The sequence below is a fragment of the Tupaia chinensis genome, unplaced genomic scaffold (assembly GCF_000334495.1).
Source record: "Tupaia chinensis unplaced genomic scaffold, TupChi_1.0 Scaffold000196_1, whole genome shotgun sequence".
Taxonomy (NCBI): Eukaryota; Metazoa; Chordata; class Mammalia; order Scandentia; family Tupaiidae; genus Tupaia; species Tupaia belangeri.
This window is the reverse complement of record NW_006159671.1, coordinates 490,101-497,318: the sequence shown is the minus strand read 5'-3', so window position 1 is coordinate 497,318 and position 7,218 is coordinate 490,101. Positions and strand designations below refer to the sequence as shown.

Genomic DNA, 7,218 nt, shown 5'->3' with positions numbered 1-7,218 from the left:
GAAAGAGGGAAAGTGAGAAAGCAATCCACCAGGTCTGGGACTCAAACCACAATTGGCCATATGAGAGTCCAGCACCTTAATTACTATCCCACCTGCTGACCCAAAACTAGATTTCCAGTGGAACAATGTCCTTGGACTCACTAAACCAAAAGAGAAGCAAAACATATAACGGACAAAACAAAATAAAAAAAGTATCTGTTGATGACAACATGTATGGTAACTTCTTTGGACTAACGTTTGCTGTATTCATTAAATTCATTTTATATGTTGTAAAGATACAGTGATTGAATGTTAAAAAAAAAAAAGAATAAAATAAAATCAGGAAAAAAAGAACAAAAGAAAAAAGAAAGAGAAACCAAGGCCAAAAATGATCTTTTTTCCAAAGCCCAAGGAATTTCAGAGACCAGATCTGAATTGGGGCCCAGGGAGTGTTGGTGTCCTCGTGCCTGTAATGGTTGGTTTCACATGGCAACTCAATCGGGATATAGCACCAGTTAGTTCATCAAACACTGATCAAGGCCTTAGGGAGAAGGTCTTTGTGCACATTGTTGGCATCTTAATCCGTGGACTTTTTTTTTGGAGAGCTTTTTGCTATAGGGTACATGCGCTCACCAGAAAGACAGAGACAGAGAGACAGAAAGCGAGAAATCACCCCCCGGGGGGGATGGCCACGCCACAATCGATCAGTGGACTTTAAGTGAAGGCAAACACCCTCGGCAATGGGCATGTGCCTCATCCAATCGGTTGGAGGCTTGACTCTCAAATTCTGTGAAGACTTAGAATCGTTGTGTATCTTCAGGTTGGCCACTTTAATCACTTCTACCTGTTTCCACACGTCATCAGTCATAAAACCGTCCAATCCCAAATCATCCTGGCTCGTGTCAGCCATGGTGTAAAAGGGGCAGCAGAACAGGCTGCACCCTACTCTGTAACCACCCTGAGGAAGGGACAATCCCAAAGGGAGAGCCAGGAGCAGGACACAGAGTCACGAAGGCAGGCCTCTCCAAGTCCTTGACGAGGAGGAACAGACCACTTGGGAAGGCAGGCCCAGGCCAGGCTCTGACCGTTAATGGCAGAGGGTCCTTGCTGCCAGCCCTTCCCAAGAGTCAGCAACTGCAGCACTGGTTTAGGGGTGTGTAGAATCGTGCCCATGCCGGGCACTGCCTCTCTCTTCTCTGCCAACTACAGGATGATATTCATCTAGTAGCAAAAAGCGACAAACGAAGCCGACAGGTGCACTCAAGACACATATAAGCTTTCTCAGGCAGCCGCTCTGCAGAACCATCTATCTGCAGGCCAGCTCAGCAGGTGACCCTTTCATTTTCCGCTAATTCAATTTGCTCAGTAACAAGCATAACTCATTGCTAAATCTGCCTTTCTCTTGGAGAGGAACTTGATAGGACTTGAAGTTGCTAGCCTAATTCTCATCTCAGGTTACCATCAGGAAGCTATATTTTCACTTGGTTAAAATGAAGAAATCTGAGCTCTTGAAAGGACCTCCGAATTCATCAGTCTAGCCTCTTCATTTGATGGTGAGAGCCTGGAAGGCCACAGGGACACACCCAAGGAAGGCAGCTGGAAGGGGAATGGTCAGGATCAGAAACGACGCAAGATCAACTTCGGGTGCCCAAGGAGGCCATCCACAATGTGTGGGCTCAGGTGAAGATGACGGTCGAGGTTGGGAGATATTGAGGAGGATGAAATCTCCAGGCAGAATGGCACTCTGGTCATCCCATCCCCACTTCCTCCAAAGGTTCTTGCACTGTGTCCAATCTCTGCTTAGATACTTTCGAGGATGGAGATCTCACCGCTTCACTGAGTAGACCCAAAGCAAAGGTTCGGCGTTTTTCAGGTAGAGTTCCATCTATCTCCAGACTGACTCGTCCTTTAGCTGCACTTGGGGCTCACCTGTGGGACTTTTGACAGCTTCTGCTATCCAGGCAATCCCCCAGGATGGCCACATAAGAATTTCCGAGGGTAGAATCCAGGCACTAGCACTGCTTAAAGCTCCCTGGTGATTCCCAGCAGGGAGCCAATCAGCTCCATGCTTGCATCAGCCTGCCAGGGCTGCCATCCAAGATACCACAGAGTGGGTGCCTTAAACCACAGTTCTGGAGGTTGGAAGTCCACAATCCAAGTGTCAGCAGGTTTGGTTCCTCTGAGGCTTCTCTTCTTGCTTGCAGAGGGCCACTTTCTTACAGTGACCTTCAGGTCTTTTTTCCTGGTGACCCTCTCTTAGAAGAATACCAGTCACATTGGATTGGAGGCCCATCTTAGAACCTCATTTGCCCTTACCTTCTTAAAGGCCCTATCTTTAAATAGTCATATTGGGTTTGAGGCTTCAACAAATGAATTCAGGGGGACATAGTTTGGTCCACACAGTTCTTGTTCCCTGACTGAAACTGGTCACTGTTCCCTGGCATCCCTGTGTACCATGAGAAGCTGGATTCTGGGGGCACCTGAGGCCTTGGGATAACTGCTTCTGGCTCGATGCAGCCTACCCAAGCATCTTCAGAAAGCAGCCCCACAAAGCAGGGCCTGACGTAGTGCCCAGCAGGCTCACAGTCCCCAAAGTCAAGCAGAAAGAAAGCAATGCCCGGCCCGGCTGATGGCACAGTGAGGTGTGACCAAAGTGTTCTGCCCCCCGGCTCTGCCCTTCGGCAGACAGCTGTGGAGCAGCACAAAGATGCTGGAGGAGATCCAGGTACCCACAAAGCACAGAACACAGGTCAGTGAAGCAGGGCCTAGAGACCAGGCAGCTGCAGCTCCAGACAGTGGCCTCCAGCCTCCTCCTTCACATCACAGATGACATAGAGTGACAAATGAGGTGACATTTGGTAAGTAGATTCTGTGAATTAGAGCTTCATCATTTTATCTTTTAAAGACTTATTTAACTTTATTTACTCATTTATTTTAATTTGACCAGAGAGAGAGAGCAAGAGAAAGGGACAGTGAGAAAGCAAGCAGCCAGGTCCGGGACTTGAACCGCAGTCAGCCATGTGGGAATCCAGTATCTCAATCACCAGGCCACCTGCTGGCTCCAAGCTTCATCGTTATTTTGAAATGCTTGGTATTTAGATGCCTAGAACAGTACCTGTCACATAATAAGCCTCTATAAATGTTTGTTGAGTGAAAACATAAATGAATGGAAACATTTGATTAGACTTAAAATTCCCTTAAAAATATAAAGATACTCAAAAAATTCATGGAAAATGAAATTAAAAGTCCCACTTGGTGCAAAATAATTAAATTCCATGCATAGTTTTCATAAAATGTATTTTCCATGAATCTTCTGAGAACCCCTCAAATTAGAAAAGATTTTGACACTAAAAAGTTCTGAAATTTGGGACCAGCAGTTAGCATAATGGCTATGTCACTCAACTCCCATGTAGTCAACTGCGGTTCGAGTCCCAGACCTGATGGCTTAAACTCACGCCAGGCGTGTGTGCGTGCGTGCCCAAGATCCCGAGAAGAGAATGGAAGAGAAGGGACTGCGGCGTGGCCATCCCCTCTGGGGGGTGGTTTCTCACTTTCTATCTCCCTGTCTCTCTCTGTCTCTCTGGCGAGCACACGCGCCCTATAGCGAAAAAACTCTCAAAAAACTTAAAAAAAAAAAGTTCTGAAATTTCATTACTACCCTTGAGATTTCCCAATGGTTGTACAAAATGTTTGAATTGTGTCTCCTGTATGAACAAAACTTTTCATTGACCAGGATTTTCAAGGATTTTAAGAGCTTACTGGGGCCAGCAGTGGCATGGTGGTTAAGGTGGCTGGACACCCATACTGCTGACCACAGTTCAAGTCCTGGATCTGGCAGTTTGCTTTCTCAGTTTCCCTCTTTCTCTGTCTCTCACTGGTCAACTTTAAAAATAAATAAATAATATAATGATGAATAAAATTTAAAAAAAAAAAGAATTTTAAGAGCCTATCATGAAATAGTCTTGATCAGAACTGTGTATAGCTATTCTAGTTTAAAACCTGATTTTATGGGCCAGCAGGTGGCATGGTGGTTAAGGGAGCTGGACTCCCACATAGTTAACCACAGTTCAAGTCCTGGATCTGGTGGCTTACTTTCTTACTTTCTCTCTCTCTAGCTCTCTTACTCTGTCCCTCTCTGGTCAAATTTTAAAATAAATATATAAATAAAGTTAAATAAAATAAATCTTTTTTAAAAAGTGATTTTAAAAGAAAATATCATGTTCATGAAGGAGTGCCCAAGTAGTGTTCCCCAGCAGGTTCCTCACTGCATTACTTAAAAAGAAATTGAGAGAGGCCAACAGGTAGTATAATGGTTAAGGTGCTGAACTCCCACATGACTGACTGTGGTTCAAGTCCTGCATCTGACAGCTTGAAAATCACCCTGGGCATATGTGCATGCATGCCCCAAATCCCAGGAAAATGGAGGAGAAGGGATTGCAGTGTGACCATCACCCCAAAGAGGTGATTTCTCACTTTCTCTCTCACTGTCTGTCTCTCTCTGACAAGCACACATGTGCCCTATGGCAAAAAACTAGAAAACAAACGAATAAATAAGAGATTGAGAGATATTTTTGACATATTTACCATATTTGATATTTTATATCTTCCCTAATACTTTGTTTTTATCATAATTACATAATGTATTGGGAACCAGCAGTTGGCATAATGGCTATGTCACTGGACTCCCATGTAGCTGACCACAGTTCGAGTCCCGGACCTGGGGGCTTAAACTCATGCTGGGTGCGTGTGCATGTGTGCCCAAGATCCCGAGAAGAGAATGGAGGAGAAGGGATTGCAGTGTGACCATCACCCCAAAGAGGCGATTTCTCACTTTCTCTCTCACTGTCTGTCTCTCTCTCTGTCTTGCTGGTGAGCGCACGTGCCCTATAGCAAAACCCTCTCCAAAAAAAAAAAAATTACATAACACATAAAGAAAATATATTAACAGCAAAAACTTTTACTAGGCATCAAACATGTACAAATCTCCTCTAGCTTATATAGCTGTATTTCAAAAATGTTATTTTTTACCTGTTATGACATGAAAAAGCTCTGTCTCCTACGTCTCATGGTCCATAGCAGCACTATCCAAATGACTGAGCTAAACACCCAGGCGGCCTCCTGATTCCTCTCTGCTATGTGCTCTCGCATGCGCTTTCAGCAGCCTCCCTGGGCTGCTTTCATACTTATACCCTCTCTGCCTTCTCCTTTCCTCTCCAACGCTTCCACCTGGACAATGCCACTGTGCTCTCCTGCCAGGACTACCAAATTAGACTCCTAAATTGGTCTTCCATCTTCTGCATCTCACACCCTTCCCTGATTTAGTCTCCATATAGCAAACTCATTAGACCACGTAATGCCCCTTCCCTACTCCCTACACCTTTTAAAACCTTTCAAAGATCTTTTGAATCAAATCTAGGCTCTTTTCTATAGCCTAAGAGCCCAGCGTGGTCTAGCCTCTGCCTTCTCCAGTCTCATCTCCTACCACTGTCCCATAGCATGTGCTGGTCCATGCACCTTGCCTTCTCTCTAACACTTGGAGAGAGAACATTCTAGAACAAAGGTCAAGGTCAAGTGGAGATACCAAGCAAGCAAGGGGCAATAGGGAAATCTAGAGTTCACCAGCACATCTGAGCTGGAGATGTAACGTTTGGAGTCTGGTAGAACCCCAGGAGGCTAGAGATCACCAAAGAAGTGAGCTTAAACAGAGAACGGGACTAAAGACGAGCAGAGGTGCCCTCCCAGCCTTCAGGGGTCAAGGGGATGAAAAGAAACCTGTTCATTGGCTTCATGGAATCTTTCTACGGAATCTACAAAGATCAAACATCACACTGTGCTCCACAAACACACACAATTATTTGTCCATAAAAAAATAAAATAAAATAAATTTGTTTAGATTTATTTATTTATTTATTTATTTTTGGAGAGGTTTTTGCTGTAGGGCATGTGAGCTTGCCAGAAAGACAGAGAGAAACAGAGAGATAGAAAGCGGGAAACCACCCCCCAGGGGGGATGGCCATGCCACAATCCCTTTTCCTTCATTCTCCTCTCAAGATCTTGGGCACGTGCCCGGCATGAGTTTAAACCACTGGGTCCAGGACTCAAACCACAGTTGACTACATGACAACATAGCCATTACACCAACTGCTGGTCCCAAAAGTAAAATTTTAAATTAGAAAAGAATCTGGGGGCCAACAGGTGGTGCAGTAGTTAAAGCAACTGGATTCCCACATGGCTGACCATGGTTAAAGTCCCTGACATGGTGGCTTGAAAATCATGCCAAGCCCGTGTGTGTGTGTACTCAAAATCTCAAGAGAAGAATGGAGGAGAAGGGAATGTGGCACAGCCATTCTCCCTGGCAGGTGATTTCTCACTTTCTCTTTCTCTGGCTCTCTCCTTTCTGGTGAGCACATGTGCCCTATGGCAAAAACATAAAGAAATAAATCTGTTGGACTGAAAAGAGTCAGCCAGTGACAGAGGAGAAAAACCAGGAGGTTTGGGGGCCTTAGAAGCCCTCTACAAAGCTTATGGATATATATTTTCAGAACTTATCAACTGGAGTTTTGATTCAATATGAAGATGGACACCCAAAGATGTTTTGTTTATTTATGAAAACAAGTATTTTCGTTTTGTCATCAAAACAGAGAAACCTGGGAAATACTGCCCCAGAGCTTGGCCCAATCAGAAGAATCACATACCTGGGGCCCTATTAGAACACAGACATTCCAGGGACCTCACCCCGCAAAGGCACACTGACTCCAAATCCCCCAGGGACTTCGAACTCAGCAGCACATCCGCCAAACACGTCATTTCTTCTTGAGATTTGTTCCAAAACAGCCCACGAGGTTTTGCATTTGAGTCAATGAATCAGTAGTTCTTTCTCCCTTTATAAAGACTCATGGGCACCATCCACCATCTCTCAAATGGGGGGTGCTTTCACTAAAACTCTCAGAAATGTATTCCAGCACATGTGTGGTCTGTTAGGGTCTTCCCTGAGAGTATTCGGTGTGCACTAGGATTACAACCAGCAAACAAATGAGCATCTCCAGTTTAGACCTAAGAGTGAAACGAAGCTTCGAGCTCACCACCCAAGTTTCTTTTCTTTTCTTTTCTTTTTTTTGGGAGAGATTTTTGCTATAGGGCGCGTGCGCTCGCCAGACAGAGAGACATAGAAACAGAAAGCGAGAAATCACCCCCCAGGGGGGATGGTCACGCCGCAATCCCTTCTCCTCCATTCTCCTC

The 7,218-nt window shown here is 45.0% G+C and overlaps 1 long non-coding RNA gene across 1 annotated transcript in view; it reads right to left on the bottom strand.

Moving 5' to 3' along the window:
• LOC114007539 (uncharacterized) overlaps positions 1–7,218 on the bottom strand; it is a 70,562-nt gene that overhangs the window by 60,908 nt on the left and 2,436 nt on the right. The gene's annotated exons all lie outside the window — the stretch shown is intronic.